At 44.5% G+C, this 22,585-nt stretch overlaps 25 non-coding genes across 25 annotated transcripts; all 25 read left to right on the top strand.

The window, feature by feature from the left end:
* Positions 1 to 1,103: 1,103 nt before the first annotated feature.
* Positions 1,104 to 1,185, top strand: trnas-gcu (transfer RNA serine (anticodon GCU)). Its single transcript has one exon. It is a non-coding gene; the product is annotated as a tRNA-Ser (tRNA).
* A 1,038-nt stretch (positions 1,186 to 2,223) lies between these two features.
* trnas-gcu (transfer RNA serine (anticodon GCU)) lies at positions 2,224 to 2,305 on the top strand. The gene has a single exon. It is a non-coding gene; the product is annotated as a tRNA-Ser (tRNA).
* Positions 2,306 to 2,783: 478 nt separating this feature from the next.
* Positions 2,784 to 2,865, top strand: trnas-gcu (transfer RNA serine (anticodon GCU)). The gene has a single exon. It is a non-coding gene; the product is annotated as a tRNA-Ser (tRNA).
* A 1,034-nt stretch (positions 2,866 to 3,899) lies between these two features.
* Positions 3,900 to 3,981, top strand: trnas-gcu (transfer RNA serine (anticodon GCU)). The gene has a single exon. It is a non-coding gene; the product is annotated as a tRNA-Ser (tRNA).
* Positions 3,982 to 4,460: 479 nt separating this feature from the next.
* On the top strand, positions 4,461 to 4,542 carry trnas-gcu (transfer RNA serine (anticodon GCU)). The gene has a single exon. It is a non-coding gene; the product is annotated as a tRNA-Ser (tRNA).
* A 478-nt stretch (positions 4,543 to 5,020) lies between these two features.
* Positions 5,021 to 5,102, top strand: trnas-gcu (transfer RNA serine (anticodon GCU)). Its single transcript has one exon. It is a non-coding gene; the product is annotated as a tRNA-Ser (tRNA).
* Positions 5,103 to 5,581: 479 nt separating this feature from the next.
* trnag-gcc (transfer RNA glycine (anticodon GCC)) lies at positions 5,582 to 5,663 on the top strand. Its single transcript has one exon. It is a non-coding gene; the product is annotated as a tRNA-Gly (tRNA).
* A 479-nt stretch (positions 5,664 to 6,142) lies between these two features.
* On the top strand, positions 6,143 to 6,224 carry trnas-gcu (transfer RNA serine (anticodon GCU)). Its single transcript has one exon. It is a non-coding gene; the product is annotated as a tRNA-Ser (tRNA).
* A 479-nt stretch (positions 6,225 to 6,703) lies between these two features.
* On the top strand, positions 6,704 to 6,785 carry trnas-gcu (transfer RNA serine (anticodon GCU)). The gene has a single exon. It is a non-coding gene; the product is annotated as a tRNA-Ser (tRNA).
* A 375-nt stretch (positions 6,786 to 7,160) lies between these two features.
* Positions 7,161 to 7,242, top strand: trnas-gcu (transfer RNA serine (anticodon GCU)). Its single transcript has one exon. It is a non-coding gene; the product is annotated as a tRNA-Ser (tRNA).
* A 936-nt stretch (positions 7,243 to 8,178) lies between these two features.
* On the top strand, positions 8,179 to 8,260 carry trnas-gcu (transfer RNA serine (anticodon GCU)). Its single transcript has one exon. It is a non-coding gene; the product is annotated as a tRNA-Ser (tRNA).
* Positions 8,261 to 8,640: 380 nt separating this feature from the next.
* Positions 8,641 to 8,722, top strand: trnas-gcu (transfer RNA serine (anticodon GCU)). Its single transcript has one exon. It is a non-coding gene; the product is annotated as a tRNA-Ser (tRNA).
* Positions 8,723 to 9,097: 375 nt separating this feature from the next.
* Positions 9,098 to 9,179, top strand: trnas-gcu (transfer RNA serine (anticodon GCU)). The gene has a single exon. It is a non-coding gene; the product is annotated as a tRNA-Ser (tRNA).
* A 479-nt stretch (positions 9,180 to 9,658) lies between these two features.
* Positions 9,659 to 9,740, top strand: trnas-gcu (transfer RNA serine (anticodon GCU)). Its single transcript has one exon. It is a non-coding gene; the product is annotated as a tRNA-Ser (tRNA).
* Positions 9,741 to 10,120: 380 nt separating this feature from the next.
* On the top strand, positions 10,121 to 10,202 carry trnas-gcu (transfer RNA serine (anticodon GCU)). Its single transcript has one exon. It is a non-coding gene; the product is annotated as a tRNA-Ser (tRNA).
* A 1,379-nt stretch (positions 10,203 to 11,581) lies between these two features.
* On the top strand, positions 11,582 to 11,663 carry trnas-gcu (transfer RNA serine (anticodon GCU)). Its single transcript has one exon. It is a non-coding gene; the product is annotated as a tRNA-Ser (tRNA).
* Positions 11,664 to 13,058: 1,395 nt separating this feature from the next.
* trnas-gcu (transfer RNA serine (anticodon GCU)) lies at positions 13,059 to 13,140 on the top strand. Its single transcript has one exon. It is a non-coding gene; the product is annotated as a tRNA-Ser (tRNA).
* Positions 13,141 to 14,059: 919 nt separating this feature from the next.
* trnas-gcu (transfer RNA serine (anticodon GCU)) lies at positions 14,060 to 14,141 on the top strand. Its single transcript has one exon. It is a non-coding gene; the product is annotated as a tRNA-Ser (tRNA).
* A 905-nt stretch (positions 14,142 to 15,046) lies between these two features.
* On the top strand, positions 15,047 to 15,128 carry trnas-gcu (transfer RNA serine (anticodon GCU)). The gene has a single exon. It is a non-coding gene; the product is annotated as a tRNA-Ser (tRNA).
* A 937-nt stretch (positions 15,129 to 16,065) lies between these two features.
* On the top strand, positions 16,066 to 16,148 carry trnas-gcu (transfer RNA serine (anticodon GCU)). The gene has a single exon. It is a non-coding gene; the product is annotated as a tRNA-Ser (tRNA).
* A 379-nt stretch (positions 16,149 to 16,527) lies between these two features.
* trnas-gcu (transfer RNA serine (anticodon GCU)) lies at positions 16,528 to 16,610 on the top strand. Its single transcript has one exon. It is a non-coding gene; the product is annotated as a tRNA-Ser (tRNA).
* A 919-nt stretch (positions 16,611 to 17,529) lies between these two features.
* On the top strand, positions 17,530 to 17,611 carry trnas-gcu (transfer RNA serine (anticodon GCU)). The gene has a single exon. It is a non-coding gene; the product is annotated as a tRNA-Ser (tRNA).
* Positions 17,612 to 18,090: 479 nt separating this feature from the next.
* Positions 18,091 to 18,172, top strand: trnas-gcu (transfer RNA serine (anticodon GCU)). Its single transcript has one exon. It is a non-coding gene; the product is annotated as a tRNA-Ser (tRNA).
* Positions 18,173 to 19,181: 1,009 nt separating this feature from the next.
* Positions 19,182 to 19,263, top strand: trnas-gcu (transfer RNA serine (anticodon GCU)). Its single transcript has one exon. It is a non-coding gene; the product is annotated as a tRNA-Ser (tRNA).
* A 912-nt stretch (positions 19,264 to 20,175) lies between these two features.
* Positions 20,176 to 20,257, top strand: trnas-gcu (transfer RNA serine (anticodon GCU)). Its single transcript has one exon. It is a non-coding gene; the product is annotated as a tRNA-Ser (tRNA).
* The last annotated feature ends 2,328 nt before the right edge of the window (positions 20,258 to 22,585 follow it).

Below are 22,585 nucleotides of genomic sequence, written 5' to 3'. Positions count from 1 at the left end.
TTAAGGCGATGGACTGCTAATTCATTGTGCTCTGAATGCATGGGTTCGTATCCCATCCTCATCGAGCAACCAAAAATGTAAGACCTTTTTATGGCACTGTAAGAATTTGACTTACGCAAACATTGGTAAGATGGCCGACTGCCACCGCAAGAGCACAGATCTTGGTGTCTGAGTGGTGAAGGCGATGAACTACATGTGTAGATTGGAAAACCAACCTCTTCGCAAATGTTTTTTTTATTTGTTCTCTTGCATGGCCCCACATGAATATAGAATCCCTGCACACTCCTAGAGCGACTGATAAGATTCAGGTAATGAAGAATAGCTTTACCAAGGGCAACCTCAACGGTGGGATTTGAACCGACACCTCCACACACTTAATCAAGCACTTTAGACCACTCAGCCTGACAACACATTTGTTAAATGTCTCGATGGGATCGACACATGGCCCTGCCGTTGCAATGCCTAACTTTCATCGATTTCAATCATGGGTTTACATACAGCAACTGCAGTTTGTGGGGGCAAATACCACCTGTGTACAAACGGATGAGGTGGCCGAGTGGTTAAGGAGATGGACTGCTAATCCATTGTGCTCTGAATGCATGGGTTCGTATCCCATCCTCATCGAGCAAACAAAAAAATAGGACCTTTTTTATGGCACTGTAAGATTTTGACTTACGCAAACATTGGTAAGATGGCCGACTGCCACCGCAAGAGCACAGAACTTGGTGTCTGAGTGGTGAAGGTGATGAACTACATGTGTAGATTGGAAAACCAACCTCTTCGCAAATGTTTTTTTTATTTCTTCTCTTGCATGGCCCCACATGAATATAGAATCCCTGCACACTCCTAGAGCAACTGATAAGATTCAGGTAATGAAGAATAGCTTTACCAAGGGCAACCTCAACGGTGGGATTTGAACCGACACCTCCACACACTTAATCAAGCACTTTAGACCACTCAGCCTGACAACACATTTGTTAAATGTCTCGATGGGATGGACACATGGCCCTGCCGTTGCAATGCCTGACTTTCATCGATTTCAATCATGGGTTTACATACAGCAACTGCAGTTTGTGGGGGAAAATACCACATGTTTACAAATGGATGAGGTGGCCGAGTGGTTAAGGCGATGGACTGCTAATCCATTGTGCTCTGCATGCATGGGTTCGAATCCCATCCTCATCGAGCAATCAAAAAAAAAGACCTTTTTTATGGCACTGTAAGATTTTGACTTACGCAAACATTGGTAAGATGGCCGACTGCCACCGCATGAGCACAGAACTTGGTGTCTGAGTGGTGAAGGTGATGAACTACATGTGTAGATTGGAAAACCAACCTCTTCGCAAATGTTTTTTTTATTTGTTCTCTTGCATGGCCCCACATGAATATAGAATCCCTGCACACTCCTAGAGCGACTGATAAGATTCAGGTATTGAAGAATAGCTTTACCAAGGGCAACCTCAACGGTGGGATTTGAACCGACACCTCCACACACTTAATCAAGCACTTTAGACCACTCAGCCTGACAACACATTTGTTAAATGTCTCGATGGGATGGACACATGGCCCTGCCGTTGCAATGCCTAACTTTCATCGATTTCAATCATGGGTTTACATACAGCAACTGCAGTTTGTGGGGGCAACTACCACTTGTGTACCAAAGGATGAGGTGGCTGAGAGGTTAAGGCGATGGACTGCTAATCCATTGTGCTCTGCATGCATGGGTTCGAATCCCATCCTCAACGAGCAAAAAAAAATTAAGACCTTTTTTATGGCACTGTAAGATTTTGACTTACGCAAACATTGGTAAGATGGCCGACTGCCACCGCATGAGCACAGAACTTGGTGTCTGAGTGGTGAAGGCGATGAACTACATGTGTAGATTGGAAAACCAACCTCTTCGCAAATGTTTTTTTTATTTGTTCTCTTGCATGGCCCCACATGAATATAGAATCCCTGCACACTCCTAGAGCAACTGATAAGATTCAGGTAATGAAGAATAGCTTTACCAAGGGCAACCTCAATGGTGGGATTTGAACCGACACCTCCACACACTTAATCAAGCACTTTAGACCACTCAGCCTGACAACACATTTGTTAAATGTCTCGATGGGATGGACACATGGCCCTGCCGTTGCAATGCCTAATTTTCATCGATTTCAATCATGGGTTTACATACAGCAACTGCAGTTTGTGGGGGAAAATACCATGTGTGTACAAACGGATGAGGTGGCCGAGTGGTTAAGGCGATGGACTGCTAATCCATTGTGCTCTGCATGCATGGGTTCGAATCCCATCCTCATCGAGCAATCAAAAAAATAAGACCTTTTTTATGGCACTGTAAGATTTTGACTTACGCAAACATTGGTAAGATGGCCGACTGCCACCGCATGAGCACAGAACTTGGTATCTGAGTGGTGAAGGCGATGAACTACATGTGTAGATTGGAAAACCAACCTCTTCGCAAATGTTTTTTTATTTCTTCTCTTGCATGGCCCCACATGAATATAGAATCCCTGCACACTCCTAGAGCGACTGATAAGATTCAGGTATTGAAGAATAGCTTTACCAAGGGCAACCTCAACGGTGGGATTTGAACCGACACCTCCACACACTTAATCAAGCACTTTAGACCACTCAGCCTGACAACACATTTGTTAAATGTCTCGATGGGATCGACACATGGCCCTGCCGTTGCAATGCCTAACTTTCATTGATTTCAATCATGGGTTTACATACAGCAACTACAGTTTGTGGGGGCAACTGCCACTTGTGTACCAACGGATGAGGTGGCCGAGTGGTTAAGGTGATGGACTGCTAATCCATTGTGCTCTGCATGCATGGGTTCGAATCCCATCCTCATCGAGCAACCAAAAAAAAGACCTTTTTTATGGCACTGTAAGATTTTGACTTACGCAAACATTGGTAAGATGGCCGACTGCCACCGCAAGAGCACAGAACTTGGTATCTGAGTGGTGAAGGCGATGAACTACATGTGTAGATTGGAAAACCAACCTCTTCGCAAATGTTTTTTTATTTCTTCTCTTGCATGGCCCCACATGAATATAGAATCCCTGCACACTCCTAGAGCGACTGATAAGATTCAGGTAATGAAGAATAGCTTTACCAAGGGCAACCTCAACGGTGGGATTTGAACCGACACCTCCACACACTTAATCAAGCACTTTAGACCACTCAGCCTGACAACACATTTGTTAAATGTCTCGATGGGATGGACACATGGCCCTGCCGTTGCAATGCCTAACTTTCATCGATTTCAATCATGGGTTTACATACAGCAACTGCAGTTTGTGGGGGGAAAATACCACGTGTGTACAAACGGATGAGGTGGCCGAGTGGTTAAGGCGATGGACTGCTAATCCATTGTGCTCTGCATGCATGGGTTCGAATCTCCTCATCGAGCAATCAAAAAAAATAGACCTTTTTATGGCACTGTAAGATTTTGACTTACGCAAACATTGGTAAGATGGCCGACTGCCACCGCATGAGCACAGAACTTGGTGTCTGAGTGGTGAAGGCGATGAACTACATGTGTAGATTGGAAAACCAACCTCTTCGCAAATGTTTTTTTATTTCTTCTCTTGCATGGCCCCACATGAATATAGAATCCCTGCACACTCCTAGAGCAGACTGATAAGATTCAGGTAATGAAGAATAGCTTTACCAAGGGCAACCTCAATGGTGGGATTTGAACCGACACCTCCACACACTTAATCAAGCACTTTAGACCACTCAGCCTGACAACACATTTGTTAAATGTCTCGATGGGATGGACACATGGCCCTGACGTTGCAATGCCTAACTTTCATCGATTTCAATCATGGGTTTACATACAGCAACTGCAGTTTGTGGGGGAAAATACCACTTGTGTACCAGCGGATAAGGTGGCCGAGTGGTTAAGGCGATGGACTGCTAATCCATTGTGCTCTGCATGCATGGGTTAGAATCCCATCCTCATCGAGCAATCAAAAAAAGTAAGACCTTTTTATGGCACTGTACGATTTTGACTTACGCAAACATTGGTAAGATGGCCGACTGCCACCGCAAGAGCACAGAACTTGGTATCTGAGTGGTGAAGGCGATGAACTACATGTGTAGATTGGAAAACCAACCTCTTCGCAAATATTTTTTTTATTTCTTCTCTTGCATGGCCCCACATGAATATAGAATCCCTGCACACTCCTAGAGCGACTGATAAGATTCAGGTAATGAAGAATAGCTTTACCAAGGGCAACCTCAATGGTGGGATTTGAACCGACACCTCCACACACTTAATCAAGCACTTTAGACCACTCAGCCTGACAACACATTTGTTAAATGTCTCGATGGGATGGACACATGGCCCTGCCGTTGCAATGCCTAACTTTCATTGATTTCAATCATGGGTTTACATACAGCAACTGCAGTTTGTGGGGGAAAATACCACGTGTGTACAAACGGATGAGGTGGCCGAGTGGTTAAGGCGATGGACTGCTAATCCATTGTGCTCTGCATGCATGGGTTCGAATCCCATCCTCATCGAGCAATCAAAAAAATTAGACCTTTTTTATGGCACTGTAAGATTTTGACTTACGCAAACATTGGTAAGATGGCCGACTGCCACCGCAAGAGCACAGAACTTGGTATCTGAGTGGTGAAGGCGATGAACTACATGTGTAGATTGGAAAACCAACCTCTTCGCAAATGTTTTTTTATTTCTTCTCTTGCATGGCCCCACATGAATATAGAATCCCTGCACACTCCTAGAGCGACTGATAAGATTCAGGTAATGAAGAATAGCTTTACCAAGGGCAACCTCAATGGTGGGATTTGAACCGACACCTCCACACACTTAATCAAGCACTTTAGACCACTCAGCCTGACAACACATTTGTTAAATGTCTCGATGGGATGGACACATGGCCCTGCCGTTGCAATGCCTAACTTTCATCGATTTCAATCATGGGTTTACATACAGCAACTGCAGTTTGTGGGGGAAAATACCACTTATTTACCAGTGGACAAGGTGGCCGAGTGGTTAAGGTGATGGACTGCTGATCCATTGTGCTCTGCATGCATGGGTTCGAATCCCATCCTCATCGAGCAACCAAAAAAATATGACTCTTTTTAAGGCACTGTAAGATTTTGACTTAGGCAAACATTGGTAAGATGGCCGACTGCCACCGCAAGAGAACAGAACTTGGTATCTGAGTGGTGAAGGCGATGAACTACATGTGTAGATTGGAAAACCAACCTCTTCGCAAATGTTTTTTTTATTTCTTCTCTTGCATGGCCCCACATGAATATAGAATCCCTGCACACTCCTAGAGCGACTGATAAGATTCAGGTAATGAAGAATAGCTTTACCAAGGGCAACCTCAATGGTGGGATTTGAACCGACACCTCCACACACTTAATCAAGCACTTTAGACCACTCAGCCTGACAACACATTTGTTAAATGTCTCGATGGGATGGACACATGGCCCTGCCGTTGCAATGCCTAACTTTCATCGATTTCAATCATGGGTTTACATACAGCAACTGCAGTTTGTGGGGGAAAATACCACATGTGTAGAAAAGGATGAGGTGGCCGAGTGGTTAAGGCGATGGACTGCCAATCCATTGTGCTCTGCATGCATTGGTTCGAATCCCATCCTCATCGAGCAATCAAAAAAATAAGACCTTTTTTATGGCACTGTACGATTTTGACTTACGCAAACATTGGTAAGATGGCCGACTGCCACTGCAAGAGCACAGAACTTGGTATCTGAGTGGTGAAGGCGATGAACTACATGTGTAGATTGGAAAACCAACCTCTTCGCAAATGTTTTTTTTATTTCTTCTCTTGCATGGCCCCACATGAATATAGAATCCCTGCACACTCCTAGAGCGACTGATAAGATTCAGGTAACGAAGAATAGCTTTACCAAGGGCAACCTCAATGGTGGGATTTGAACCGACACCTCCACACACTTAATCAAGCACTTTAGACCACTCAGCCTGACAACACATTTGTTAAATGTCTCGATGGGATGGACACATGGCCCTGCCGTTGCAATGCCTAACTTTCATCGATTTCAATCATGGGTTTACATACAGCAACTGCAGTTTGTGGGGGAAAATACCACTTATTTACCAGTGGACAAGGTGGCCGAGTGGTAAAGGTGATGGACTGCTAATCCATTGTGCTCTGCATGCATGGGTTCGAATCCCATCCTCATCGAGCAACCAAAAAAATATGACTTTTTTTATGGCACTGTAAGATTTTGACTTACGCAAACATTGGTAAGATGGCCGACTGCCACCGCAAGAGCACAGAACTTGGTATCTGAGTGGTGAAGGCGATGAACTACATGTGTAGATTGGAAAACCAACCTCTTCGCAAATGTTTTTTTTATTTCTTCTCTTGCATGGCCCCACATGAATATAGAATCCCTGCACACTCCTAGAGCGACTGATAAGATTCAGGTAATGAAGAATAGCTTTACCAAGGGCAACCTCAATGGTGGGATTTGAACCGACACCTCCACACACTTAATCAAGCACTTTAGACCACTCAGCCTGACAACACATTTGTTAAATGTCTCGATGGGATGGACACATGGCCCTGCCGTTGCAATGCCTAACTTTCATCGATTTCAATCATGGGTTTACATACAGCAACTGCAGTTTGTGGGGGAAAATACCACGTGTGTACAAACGGATGAGGTGGCCGAGTGGTTAAGGCGATGGACTGCTAATCCATTGTGCTCTGCATGCATGGGTTAGAATCCCATCCTCATCGAGCAATCAAAAAAATAAGACCTTTTTTATGGCACTGTACGATTTTGACTTACGCAAACATTGGTAAGATGGCCGACTGCCACCGCATGAGCACAGAACTTGGTATCTGAGTGGTGAAGGCGATGAGCTACATGTGTAGATTGGAAAACCAACCTCTTCGCAAATGTTTTTTTTATTTCTTCTCTTTCATGGCCCCACATGAATATAGAATCCCTGCACACTCCTAGAGCGACTGATAAGATTCAGGTATTGAAGAACAGCTTTACCAAGGGCAACCTCAACAGTGGGATTTGAACCGACACCTCCACACACCCAATCGTGGGATTACATGCAGCAACTACAGTTTGTAGGGGCAACTGCCACTTGTTTACCAACGGATGAGGTGGCCGAGTGGTTAAGGCGATGGACTGCTAATCCATTGTGCTCTGCATGCATGGGTTCGAATCCCATCCTCATCGAGCATCCCAAAAAAATCAGTACTTCTTTATGGCACTGCAAGATTTTGACTTTCGCAAAGATTGGTAAGATGGCCGACTGCCACCGCAACAGCACAGAACGTGGTATCTGAGTGGTGAAGGCGAAGAACTACATGTGTAGATTGGAAAACCAAACTCTTCGCAAATGTTTTTTATTTCTTCTCTTGCATGGCCCCACATGAATATAGAATCCCTGCACACTCCTAGAGCGACTGATAAGATTCAGGTATTGAAGAATAGCTTTACCATGGGCAACCTAAACGGTGGGATTTGAACCGACACCTCCACACACCCAATCGTGGGATTACATGCAGCAACTACAGTTTGTAGGGGCAACTGCCACATGTATACCAACGGATGAGGTGGCCGAGTGGTTAAGGCGATGAACTGCTAATCCATTTTGATCTGCATTCATGGGTTCGAATCCCATCCTCATCGAGCAACCCAAAAAAATCAGTACTTCTTTATGGCACTGTAAGATTTTGACTTACGCAAACATTGGTAAGATGGCTGACTGTCACCGCAACAGCACAGAACTTGGTATCTGAGTGGTGAAGGCGATGAACTACATGTGTAGATTGGAAAACCAACCTCTTCACAATTGTTTTTTTTATTTCGTCTCTTGCATGGCCCCACATGAATATAGAATCCCTGCACACTCCTAGAGCGACTGATAAGATTCAGGTATTGAACAATAGCTTTACCAAGGGCAACCTCAACGGTGGGATTTGAACCGACACCTCCACACACTTAATCAAGCACTTTAGACCACTCAGCCTGAGAACACATTTGTTAAATGTCTCGATGGGATCGACACATGGCCCTGCCGTTGCTATGCCTAACTTTAATTGATTTCAATCATGGCTTTACATGCAGCACCTACAGTTTGTGTGGGATAATGCCACTTGTAAAACAATGGATGAGGTGGCCGAGTGGTTAAGGCGATGGACTGCTAATCCATTGTGATCTGCATTCATGGGTTCGAATCCCATCCTCATCGAGCAACCCAAAAAAATCAGTACTTCTTTATGGCACTGTAAGATTTTGACTTAATTAAGCAAACATTGGTAAGATGGCCGACTGCCACCGCAACAGCACAGAACTTGGTATCTGAGTGGTGAAGGCGATGAACTACATGTGTAGATTGGAAAACCAACCTCTTCGCAATTGTTTTTTTTATTTCGTCTCTTGCATGGCCCCACATGAATATAGAATCCCTGCACACTCCTAAAGCGACTGATAAGATTCAGGTATTGAAGAATAGCTTTACCAAGGGCAACCTCAACTGTGGGATTTGAACCGACACCTCCACACACCCTATCGTGGGATTACATGCAGCAACTACAGTTTGTAGGGGCAACTGCCACTTTTATACCAATGGATGAGGTGGCCGAGTGGTTAAGGCGATGGACTGCTAATCCATTGTGCTCTGCATGCATGGGTTCGAATCCCATCCTCATTGAGCAACCAAAAAAATCAGTAGTTCTTTATGGCACTGTAAGATTTTGACTTAAGCAAACATTGGTAAGATAGCCGACTGCCACCGCAAGAGCACAGAACTTGGTATCTGAGTGGTGAAGGCGATAAACTACATGTGTAGATTGGAAAACCAACCTCTTCGCAATTGTTTTTTTTATTTCGTCTCTTGCATGGCCCCACATGAATATAGAATCCCTGCACACTCCTAGAGCGACTGATAAGATTCAGGTATTGAAGAATAGCTTTACCAAGGGCAACCTCAACGGTGGGATATGAACCGACACCTCCACACACCCTATCGTGGGATTACATGCAGCAACTACAGTTTGTAGGGGCAACTGCCACTTGTATACCAACAGATGAGGTGGCCGAGTGGTTAAGGCGATGGACTGCTAATCCATTGTGATCTGCATGCATGGGTTCGAATCCCATCCTCATCGAGCAACCCAAAAAAATCAGTACTTCTTTATAGCACTGTAAGATTTTGACTTACGCAAACATTGGTAAGATGGCCGACTGTCACCGCAACAGCACAGAACTTGGTATCTGAGTGGTGAAGGCGAAGAACTACATGTGTAGATTGGAAAACCAACCTCTTCGCAATTGTTTTTTTATTTCGTCTCTTGCATGGCCCCACATGAATATAGAATCCCTGCACACTCCTAGAGCGACTGATAAGATTCAGGTATTGAACAATAGCTTTACCAAGGGCAACCTCAACGGTGGGATTTGAACCGACACCTCCACACACTTAATCAAGCACTTTAGACCACTCAGCCTGACAACACATTTGTTAAATGTCTCGATGGGATCGACACATGGCCCTGCCGTTGCTATGCCTAACTTTAATTGATTTCAATCATGGCTTTACATGCAGCACCTACAGTTTGTGTGGGATAATGCCACTTGTAAAACAATGGATGAGGTGGCCGAGTGGTTAAGGCGATGGACTGCTAATCCATTGTGATCTGCATTCATGGGTTCGAATCCCATCCTCATCGAGCAACCCAAAAAAATCAGTACTTCTTTATGGCACTGTAAGATTTTGACTTAATTAAGCAAACATTGGTAAGATGGCCGACTGCCACCGCAACAGCACAGAACTTGGTATCTGAGTGGTGAAGGCGATGAACTACATGTGTAGATTGGAAAACCAACCTCTTCGCAATTGTTTTTTTTATTTCGTCTCTTGCATGGCCCCACATGAATATAGAATCCCTGCACACTCCTAGAGCGACTGATAAGATTCAGGTATTGAAGAATAGCTTTACCAAGGGCAACCTCAACTGTGGGATTTGAACCGACACCTCCACACACCCTATCGTGGGATTACATGCAGCAACTACAGTTTGTAGGGGCAACTGCCACTTTTATACCAATGGATGAGGTGGCCGAGTGGTTAAGGCGATGGACTGCTAATCCATTGTGCTCTGCATGCATGGGTTTGAATCCCATCCTCATTGAGCAACCAAAAAAATCAGTACTTCTTTATGGCACTGTAAGATTTTGACTTAAGCAAACATTGGTAAGATAGCCGACTGCCACCGCAACAGCACAGAACTTGGTATCTGAGTGGTGAAGGCGATGAACTACATGTGTAGATTGGAAAACCAACCTCTTCGCAATTGTTTTTTTTATTTCGTCTCTTGCATGGCCCCACATGAATATAGAATCCCTGCACACTCCTAGAGCGACTGATAAGATTCAGGTATTGAAGAATAGCTTTACCAAGGGCAACCTCAACGGTGGGATTTGAACCGACACCTCCACACACCCTATCGTGGGATTACATGCAGCAACTACAGTTTGTAGGGGCAACTGCCACTTGTATACCAACAGATGAGGTGGCCGAGTGGTTAAGGCGATGGACTGCTAATCCATTGTGATCTGCATGCATGGGTTTGAATCCCATCCTCATCGAGCAACCCAAAAAAATCAGTACTTCTTTATGGCACTGTAAGATTTTGACTTAAGCAAACATTGGTAAGATGGCCGACTGCCACCGCAACAGCACAGAACTTGGTATCTGAGTGGTGAAGGCGATGAACTACATGTGTAGATTGGAAAACCAACCTCTTCGCAATTGTTTTTTTTATTTCGTCTCTTGCATGGCCCCACATGAATATAGAATCCCTGCACACTCCTAGAGCGACTGATAAGATTCAGGTATTGAAGAAAAGCTTTACCAAGGGCAACCTCAACGGTGGGATATGAACCGACACCTCCACACACCCTATCGTGGGATTACATGCAGCAACTACAGTTTGTAGGGGCAACTGCCACTTGTATACCAAAGGATGAGGTGGCCGAGTGGTTAAGGCGATGGACTGCTAATCCATTGTGCTCTGCATGCATGGGTTCGAATCGCAACCAAAAAATCAGTACTTCTTTATGGCACTGTAAGATTTTGTCTTAAGCAAACATTGGTAAGATGGCCGACTGCCACCGCAACAGCACAGAACTTGGTATCTGAGTGGTGAAGGCGAAGAACTACATGTGTAGATTGGAAAACCAACCTCTTCGCAAATGTTTTTTTATTTCTTCTCTTGCATGGGCCCACATGAATATAGAATCCCTGCACACTCCTAGAGCGACTGATAAGATTCAGGTATTGAAGAATAGCTTTACCAAGGGCAACCTCAACAGTGGGATTTGAACCGACACCTCCACACACTTAATCAAGCACTTTAGACCACTCAGCCTGACAACACATTTGTTAAATGTCTCGATGGGATCGACACATGGCCCTGCCGTTGCTATGCCTAACTTTAATTGATTTTAATCATGGCTTTACATGCAGCACCTACAGTTTGTGTGGGATAATGCCACATGTATAACAATGGATGAGGAGGCCGAGTGGTTAAGGCGATGGACTGCTAATCCATTGTGCTCTGCATGCATGGGTTCGAGTCCCATCCTCATCGAGCAACCCAAAAAAACAGTACTTTTTATGGCACTGTAAGATTTTGACTTACGCAAACATTGGTAAGATGGCCGACTGCCACCGCAACAGCACAGAACTTGGTATCTGAGTGGTGAAGGCGATGAACTACATGTGTAGATTGGAAAACCAACCTCTTCGCAATTGTTTTTTTATTTCTTCTCTTGCATGGCCCCACATGAATATAGAATCCCTGCACACTCCTAGAGCGACTGATAAGATTCAGGTATTGAAGAATAGCTTTACCAAGGGCAACCTCAACGGTGGGATTTGAACCGACACCTCCACACACCCTATCGTGGGATTACATGCAGCAACTACAGTTTGTAGGGGCAACTGCCACTTGTATACCAACGGATGAGGTGGCCGAGTGGTTAAGGCGATGGACCGCTAATCCATTGTGATCTGCATGCATGGGTTTGAATCCCATCCTCATCGAGCAACCCAAAAAAATCAGTACTTCTTTATGGCACTGTAAGATTTTGACTTACGCAAACATTGGTAAGATGGCCGACTGTCACCGCAACAGCACATAACTTGGTATCTGAGTGGTGAAGGCGATGAACTACATGTGTAGATTGGAAAACCAACCTCTTCGCAATTGTTTTTTTATTTCGTCTCTTGCATGGCCCCACATGAATATAGAATCCCTGCACACTCCTAGAGCGACTGATAAGATTCAGGTATTGAACAATAGCTTTACCAAGGGCAACCTCAACGGTGGGATTTGAACCGACACCTCCACACACTTAATCAAGCACTTTAGACCACTCAGCCTGACAACACATTTGTTAAATGTCTCGATGGGATCGACACATGGCCCTGCCGTTGCTATGCCTAACTTTAATTGATTTCAATCATGGCTTTACATGCAGCACCTACAGTTTGTGTGGGATAATGCCACTTGTAAAACAAAGGATGAGGTGGCCGAGTGGTTAAGGCGATGGTACTGCTAATCCATTGTGATCTGCATGCATGGGTTCGAATCCCATCCTCATCGAGCAACCAAAAAAATCAGTACTTCTTTATGGCACTGTAAGATTTTGACTTAATTAAGCAAACATTGGTAAGATGGCCGACTGCCACCGCAACAGCACAGAACTTGGTATCTGAGTGGTGAAGGCGATGAACTACATGTGTAGATTGGAAAACCAACCTCTTCGCAATTGTTTTTTTATTTCGTCTCTTGCATGGCCCCACATGAATATAGAATCCCTGCACACTCCTAGAGCGACTGATAAGATTCAGGTATTGAAGAATAGCTTTACCAAGGGCAACCTCAACGGTGGGATTTGAACCGACACCTCCACACACCCTATCGTGGGATTACATGCAGCAACTACAGTTTGTAGGGGCAACTGCCACTTTTATACCAATGGATGAGGTGGCCGAGTGGTTAAGGCGATGGACTGCTAATCCATTGTGCTCTGCATGCATGGGTTCGAATCCCATCCTCATTGAGCAACCAAAAAAATCGGTAGTTCTTTATGGCACTGTAAGATTTTGACTTAAGCAAACATTGGTAAGATGGCCGACTGCCACCGCAAGAGCACAGAACTTGGTATCTGAGTGGTGAAGGCGATGAACTACATGTGTAGATTGGAAAACCAACCTCTTCGCAATTGTTTTTTTATTTCGTCTCTTGCATGGCCCCACATGAATATAGAATCCCTGCACACTCCTAGAGCGACTGATAAGATTCAGGTATTGAAGAATAGCTTTACCAAGGGCAACCTCAACGGTGGGATATGAACCGACACCTCCACACACCCTATCGTGGGATTACATGCAGCAACTACAGTTTGTAGGGGCAACTGCCACTTGTATAGCAAAGGATGAGGTGGCCGAGTGGTTAAGGCGATGGACTGCTAATCCATTGTGCTCTGCATGCATGGGTTCGAATCGCAACCAAAAAATCAGTACTTCTCTATGGCACTGTAAGATTTTGTCTTAAGCAAACATTGGTAAGATGGCCGACTGTCACCGCAACAGCACAGAACTTGGTATCTGAGTGGTGAAGGCGATGAACTACATGTGTAGATTGGAAAACCAACCTCTTCGCAATTGTTTTTTATTTCTTCTCTTGCATGGGCCCACATGAATATAGAATCCCTGCACACTCCTAGAGCGACTGATAAGATTCAGGTATTGAAGAATAGCTTTACCAAGGGCAACCTCAACAGTGGGATTTGAACCGACACCTCCACACACTTAATCAAGCACTTTAGACCACTCAGCCTGACAACACATTTGTTAAATGTCTCGATGGGATCGACACATGGCCCTGCCGTTGCTATGCCTAACTTTAATTGATTTTAATCATGGCTTTACATGCAGCACCTACAGTTTGTGTGGGATAATGCCACATGTATAACAATGGATGAGGAGGCCGAGTGGTTAAGGTGATGGACTGCTAATCCATTGTGCTCTGCATGCATGGGTTCGAGTCCCATCCTCATCGAACAACCCAAAAAAACAGTACTTTTTTATGGCACTGTAAGATTTTGACTTACGCAAACATTGGTAAGATGGCCGACTGTCACCGCAACAGCACAGAACTTGGTATCTGAGTGGTGAAGGCGATGAACTACATGTGTAGATTGGAAAACCAACCTCTTCGCAATTGTTTTTTTTATTTCTTCTCTTGCATGGCCCCACATGAATATAGAATCCCTGCACACTCCTAGAGCGACTGATAAGATTCAGGTATTGAAGAATAGCTTTACCAAGGGCAACCTCAACGGTGGGATATGAACCGACACCTCCACACACCCTATCGTGGGATTACATGCAGCAACTACAGTTTGTAGGGGCAACTGCCACTTGTATACCAAAGGATGAGGTGGCCGAGTGGTTAAGGCGATGGACTGCTAATCCATTGTGCTCTGCATGCATGGGTTCGAATCGCAACCAAAAAAATCAGTACTTCTTTATGGCACTGTAAGATTTTGTCTTAAGCAAACATTGGTAAGATGGCCGACTGCCACCGCAACAGCACAGAACTTGCTATCTGAGTGGTGAAGGCGAAGAACTACATGTGTAGATTGGAAAACCAACCTCTTCGCAAATGTTTTTTATTTCTTCTCTTGCATGGGCCCACATGAATATAGAATCCCTGCACACTCCTAGAGCGACTGATAAGATTCAGGTATTGAAGAATAGCTTTACCAAGGGCAACCTCAACAGTGGGATTTGAACCGACACCTCCACACACTACAAGCACTAACCACTCAGCCTGACTTTAAATGTCTCGATGGGATCGAACATGGCCCTGCCGTTGCTATGCCTAACTTTAATTGATTTTAATCATGGCTTTACATGCAGCACCTACAGTTTGTGTGGGATAATGCCACATGTATAACAATGGATGAGGAGGCCGAGTGGTTAAGGTGATGGACTGCTAATCCATTGTGCTCTGCATGCATGGGTTCGAGTCCCATCCTCATCGAACAACCCAAAAAAACAGTACTTTTTTATGGCACTGTAAGATTTTGACTTACGCAAACATTGGTAAGATGGCCGACTGTCACCGCAACAGCACAGAACTTGGTATCTGAGTGGTGAAGGCGATGAACTACATGTGTAGATTGGAAAACCAACCTCTTCGCAATTGTTTTTTTTATTTCTTCTCTTGCATGGCCCCACATGAATATAGAATCCCTGCACACTCCTAGAGCGACTGATAAGATTCAGGTATTGAAGAATAGCTTTACCAAGGGCAACCTCAACGGTGGGATTTGAACCGACACCTCCACACACCCTATCGTGGGATTACATGCAGCAACTACAGTTTGTAGGGGCAACTGCCACTTGTATACCAACAGATGAGGTGGCCGAGTGGTTAAGGCGATGGACTGCTAATCCATTGTGATCTGCATGCATGGGTTTGAATCCCATCCTCATCGAGCAACCCAAAAAAATCAGTACTTCTTTATGGCACTGTAAGATTTTGACTTACGCAAACATTGGTAAGATGGCCGACTGTCACCGCAACAGCACAGAACTTGGTATCTGAGTGGTGAAGGCGATGAACTACATGTGTAGATTGGAAAACCAACCTCTTCGCAATTGTTTTTTTTATTTCGTCTCTTGCATGGCCCCACATGAATATAGAATCCCTGCACACTCCTAGAGCGACTGATAAGATTCAGGTATTGAACAATAGCTTTACCAAGGGCAACCTCAACGGTGGGATTTGAACCGACACCTCCACACACTTAATCAAGCACTTTAGACCACTCAGCCTGACAACACATTTGTTAAATGTCTCGATGGGATCGACACATGGCCCTGCCGTTGCTATGCCTAACTTTAATTGATTTCAATCATGGCTTTACATGCAGCACCTACAGTTTGTGTGGGATAATGCCACTTGTAAAACAAAGGATGAGGTGGCCGAGTGGTTAAGGCGATGGTACTGCTAATCCATTGTGCTCTGCATGCATGGGTTCGAATCCCATCCTCATCGAGCAACCAAAAAAATCACTACTTCTTTATGGCACTGTAAGATTTTGACTTAATTAAGCAAACATTGGTAAGATGGCCGACTGCCACCGCAACAGCACAGAACTTGGTATCTGAGTGGTGAAGGCGATGAACTACATGTGTAGATTGGAAAACCAACCTCTTCGCAATTGTTTTTTTTATTTCGTCTCTTGCATGGCCCCACATGAATATAGAATCCCTGCATACTCCTAGAGCGACTGATAAGATTCAGGTATTGAAGAATAGCTTTACCAAGGGCAACCTCAACGGTGGGATTTGAACCGACACCTCCACACACCCTATCGTGGGATTACATGCAGCAACTACAGTTTGTAGGGGCAACTGCCACTTTTATACCAATGGATGAGGTGGCCGAGTGGTTAAGGCGATGGACTGCTAATCCATTGTGCTCTGCATGCATGGGTTCGAATCCCATTCTCATTCAGCAACCAAAAAAATCGGTACTTCTTTATGGCACTGTAAGATTTTGACTTAAGCAAACATTGGTAAGATGGCCGACTGCCACCGCAACAGCACAGAACTTGGTATCTGAGTGGTGAAGGCGATGAACTACATGTGTAGATTGGAAAACCAACCTCTTCGCAATTGTTTTTTTTATTTCGTCTCTTGCATGGCCCCACATGAATATAGAATCCCTGCACACTCCTAGAGCGACTGATAAGATTCAGGTATTGAAGAAAAGCTTTACCAAGGGCAACCTCAACGGTGGGATATGAACCGACACCTCCACACACCCTATCGTGGGATTACATGCAGCAACTACAGTTTGTAGGGGCAACTGCCACTTGTATACCAAAGGATGAGGTGGCCGAGTGGTTAAGGCGATGGACTGCTAATCCATTGTGCTCTGCATGCATGGGTTCGAATCGCAACCAAAAAATCAGTACTTCTTTATGGCACTGTAAGATTTTGTCTTAAGCAAACATTGGTAAGATGGCCGACTGCCACCGCAACAGCACAGAACTTGCTATCTGAGTGGTGAAGGCGAAGAACTACATGTGTAGATTGGAAAACCAACCTCTTCGCAAATGTTTTTTATTTCTTCTCTTGCATGGGCCCACATGAATATAGAATCCCTGCACACTCCTAGAGCGACTGATAAGATTCAGGTATTGAAGAATAGCTTTACCAAGGGCAACCTCAACAGTGGGATTTGAACCGACACCTCCACACACTTAATCAAGCACTTTAGACCACTCAGCCTGACAACACATTTGTTAAATGTCTCGATGGGATCGACACATGGCCCTGCCGTTGCTATGCCTAACTTTAATTGATTTTAATCATGGCTTTACATGCAGCACCTACAGTTTGTGTGGGATAATGCCACATGTATAACAATGGATGAGGAGGCCGAGTGGTTAAGGTGATGGACTGCTAATCCATTGTGCTCTGCATGCATGGGTTCGAGTCCCATCCTCATCGAACAACCCAAAAAAACAGTACTTTTTTATGGCACTGTAAGATTTTGACTTACGCAAACATTGGTAAGATGGCCGACTGTCACCGCAACAGCACAGAACTTGGTATCTGAGTGGTGAAGGCGATGAACTACATGTGTAGATTGGAAAACCAACCTCTTCGCAATTGTTTTTTTTATTTCTTCTCTTGCATGGCCCCACATGAATATAGAATCCCTGCACACTCCTAGAGCGACTGATAAGATTCAGGTATTGAAGAATAGCTTTACCAAGGGCAACCTCAACGGTGGGATTTGAACCGACACCTCCACACACTTAATCAAGCACTTTAGACCACTCAGCCTGACAACACGTTTGTTAAATGTCTCGATGGGATCGACACATGGCCCTGCCGTTGCTATGCCTAACTTTAATTGATTTCAATCATGGCTTTACATGCAGCACCTACAGCTTGTGTGGGATAATGCCACTTGTAAAACAACGGATGAGGTGGCCGAGTGGTTAAGGCGATGGACTGCTAATACATTGTGCTCTGCATGCATGGGTTCGAATCCCATCCTCATCGAGCAACCAAAAAAATCAGTGCTTCTTTATGGCACTGTAAGATTTTGACTTAAGCAAACATTGGTAAGATGGCCGACTGCCACCGCAACAGCACAGAACTTGCTATCTGAGTGGTGAAGGCGAAGAACTACATGTGTAGATTGGAAAACCAACCTCTTCGCAAATGTTTTTTATTTCTTCTCTTGCATGGCCCCACATGAATATAGAATCCCTGCACACTCCTAGAGCGACTGATAAGATTCAGGTATTGAAGAATAGCTTTACCAAGGGCAACCTCAACGGTGGGATATGAACCGACACCTCCACACACTTAATCAAGCACTTTAGACCACTCAGCCTGACAACACATTTGTTAAATGTCTCGATGGGATCGACACATGGCCCTGCCGACTTGAATGGCTATGCGCTAACTACAGTTTGTGGGGGATAATGCCACATGTATAGCAAAGGATGAGGAGGCCGAGTGGTTAAGGCGATGGACTGCTAATCCATTGTGCTCTGCATGCATGGGTTCGAACCCATCCTCATCGAACAACCCAAAAAAATCAGTACTTCTTTATGGCACTGTAAGATTTTGTCTTAAGCAAACATTGGTAAGATGGCCGACTGTCACCGCAACAGCACAGAACTTGGTATCTGAGTGGTGAAGGCGATGAACTACATGTGTAGATTGGAAAACCAACCTCTTCGCAATTGTTTTTTTTATTTCTTCTCTTGCATGGCCCCACATGAATATAGAATCCCTGCACACTCCTAGAGCGACTGATAAGATTCAGGTATTGAAGAATAGCTTTACCAAGGGCAACCTCAACGGTGGGATTTGAACCGACACCTCCACACACTTAATCAAGCACTTTAGACCACTCAGCCTGACAACACATTTGTTAAATGTCTCGATGGGATCGACACATGGCCCTGCCGTTGCTATGCCTAACTTTAATTGATTTTAATCATGGCTTTACATGCAGCACCTACAGTTTGTGTGGGATAATGCCACATGTATAACAATGGATGAGGAGGCCGAGTGGTTAAGGCGATGGACTGCTAATCCATTGTGCTCTGCATGCATGGGTTCGAATCCCATCCTCATCGAACAACCCAAAAAAACAGTACTTTTTTATGGCACTGTAAGATTTTGACTTACGCAAACATTGGTAAGATGGCCGACTGTCACCGCAACAGCACAGAACTTGGTATCTGAGTGGTGAAGGCGAAGAACTACATGTGTAGATTGGAAAACCAACCTCTTCGCAAATGTTTTTTATTTCTTCTCTTGCATGGCCCCACATGAATATAGAATCCCTGCACACTCCTAGAGCGACTGATAAGATTCAGGTATTGAAGAATAGCTTTACCAAGGGCAACCTCAACGGTGGGATTTGAACCGACACCTCCACACACCCAATTGTGGGATTACATGCAGCAACTACAGTTTGTAGAGGCAACTGCAACTTGCATACCAACGGATGAGGTGGCCGAGTGGTTAAGGTGATGGACTGCTAATCCAATGGGCTTGAATCCCATCCTCATCGAGCAACCAAAAACATCAGTACTTCTTTATGGCACTGTAAGATTTTGACTTACGCAAACATTGGTAAAATGGCCGACTGCAACAGCACAGAACTTGGTATCTGAGTGGTGAAGGCGAAGAACTACATGTATAGATTGGAAAACCAACCTCTTCGCAAATGTTTTTTTTATTTCTTCACTTGCACTGCCCACATGAATATAGAATCCCTGCACACTCCTAGAGCGACTGATAAGATTCAGGTATTGAAGAATAGCTTTACCAAGGGCAACCTCAATGGTGGGATTTGAACCGACACCTCCACAAACCTAATCAAGCACTTTAGACCACTCAGCCTGACAACACATTTGTTAAATGTCTCGATGGGATCGACACATGGCCCTGCCGTTGCTATGCCTAACTTTAATTGATTTCAATCATGGCTTTACATGCAGCACCTACAGTTTGTTTGGGAAACTGCCACTTCAATACCAACGGATGAGGTGGCCGAGTGGTTAAGGTGATGGACTGCTAATCCATTGTGCTCTGCATGCATGGGATCGAATCCCATCCTCATTGAGCAACCAAAAAAAACAGTACTTCTTTATGGCACTGTAAGATTTTGACTTACGCAAACATTGGTAAGATGGTCGACTGCCACCGCAACAGCACAGAACTTGGTATCTGAGTGGTGAAGGCGATGAACTACACGTGTAGATTGGAAAACCAACCTCTTCGCAATTGTTTTTTTTATTTCTTCTCTTGCATGGCCCCACATGAATATAGAATCCCTGCACACTCCTAGAGCGACTGATAACATTTACATTACATTTACATTTAAGTCATTTAGCAGACGCTCTTATCCAGAGCGACTTACAAATTGGTGCATTCACCTTATGATATCCAGTGGAACAACCACTTTACAATAGTGCATCTAAATCTTTTAAGGGGGGGCGTTAGAAGGATTACTTTATCCTATCCTAGGTATTCCTTAAAGAGGTGGGGTTTCAGGTGTCTACGGAAGGTGGTGATTGACTCCGCTGTCCTGGCGTCGTGAGGGAGCTTGTTCCACCATTGGGGTGCCAGAGCAGCGAACAGTTTTGACTGGGCTGAGCGGGAACTGTGCTTCCTCAGAGGTAGGGGGGCCAGAAGGCCAGAGGTGGATGAACGCAGTGCCCTTGTTTGGGTGTAGGGCCTGATCAGAGCCTGAAGGTATGGAGGTGCCGTTCCCTTCACAGCTCCGTAGGCAATCACCATGGTCTTGTAGCGGATGCGAGCTTCAACTGGAAGCCAGTGGAGAGAGCGGAGGAGCGGGGTGACGTGAGAGAACTTGGGAAGGTTGAATACCAGACGGGCTGCGGCGTTCTGGATGAGTTGTAGGGGTTAAATGGCACAGGCAGGGAGCCCAGCCAACAGCGAGTTGCATTAATCTAGACGGGAGATGACAAGTGCCTGGATTAGGACCTGCGCCGCTTCATGTGTGAGGCAGGGTCGTACTCTGCGAATGTTGTAGAGCATGAACCTACAGGACCGGGTCACCGCCTTGATGTTAGTGGAGAACGACAGGGTGTTGTCCAGGATCACGCCAAGGTTCTTAGCCTCTTGGGGCTAGGTGGGACGCTAGCGTGCCACCCGTGGTGCACTCCATCAACAGCAGGTGCATTTCAAGAGCGGCAAATTTGAATCCAAATAAATGTCAAAATTCAAATTTTTCAAAAATACAACTATTTTACACCATTTGAAAGATAAACATGTCCTTAATCTAACCACGTTTTACGATTTCAAAAAGGTTTTACGGCGAAAGCATAAATTTAGAGTATGTTAGGACAGTACATTTACAAGAGTTGTGTGTAATGTTTTGTCAAGTCAAAGACAGGGTCACCAAAACCATAAAACCAGCTAAAATGATGCACTAACCTTTTACAATCTCCATCAGATGACACTCCTAGTACATTATGTTAGACAATGCATGCATTTTTAGTTCTATCAAGTTCATATTTATATCCAAAAACAGCGTTTTACTATGGCATTGATGTTGAGGAAATCGTTTCCCTCCAATAACCGGCAGTCAAGTCAGCGTCACAAATTAAATAATTAAAATTAGAAAACATTGGTAAAATATTATATTGTCATTTAAAGAATTATAGATTTACATCTCTTGAACGCAATCAACTTGCCAGATTTAAAAATAACCTTACTGGGAAATCACACTTTGCAATAATCTGAGCACTGCGCCCAGAAAAATACGCGTTGCGATACAGACTAGACGTCATGTTGGGGAGATCTAAAATCGAAAATACTATGTAAATAATCCATTACCTTTGATTCTCTTCATCAGATGTCACTTCCAGGTATCACAGGTCCATAACGAATGTAGTTTTGTTCAAAAAAGCTCATCATTTATGTCCAAAAATCTCCGTCTCGTTAGCACATGATGTAAGCCAGCCGGACTTCTCGTCATGAACGAGGGGAAAAATATATTTCCGTTCGTTCAAACATGTCAAACGTTGTATAGCATAAATCATTAGGGCCTTTTTTAACCAGAACATGAATAATATTCAAGGTGGACGAATGCATACTCTTTTATAACGTATTGGAACGAGGGTACCCAACATGAACTCGCGCGCCAGGTGTCTAATGGGACATCATCGTTCCATGGCTCTTGTTCGGTCAGATCTCCCTCCAGAAGACTCAAAACACTTTGTAAAGGCTGGTGACATCTAGTGGAAGCAATAGGAAGTGCCAAAATATTCCTAAGCCCCTGTGTTTTTCAATGGGATAGGTTTAAAGTCAATACAACACATCAGGTATCCACTTCCTGTCAGAAAATGTCTCAGGGTTTTGCCTGCCAAATGAGTTCTGTTATACTCACAGACACCATTCAAACAGTTTTAGAAACTTTAGAGT

This window comes from Salmo salar, chromosome ssa04 (genome assembly GCF_905237065.1).
Source record: "Salmo salar chromosome ssa04, Ssal_v3.1, whole genome shotgun sequence".
Lineage (NCBI taxonomy): Eukaryota > Metazoa > Chordata > Actinopteri > Salmoniformes > Salmonidae > Salmo > Salmo salar.
This window is presented reverse-complemented; position numbering and strand designations above follow the sequence as displayed.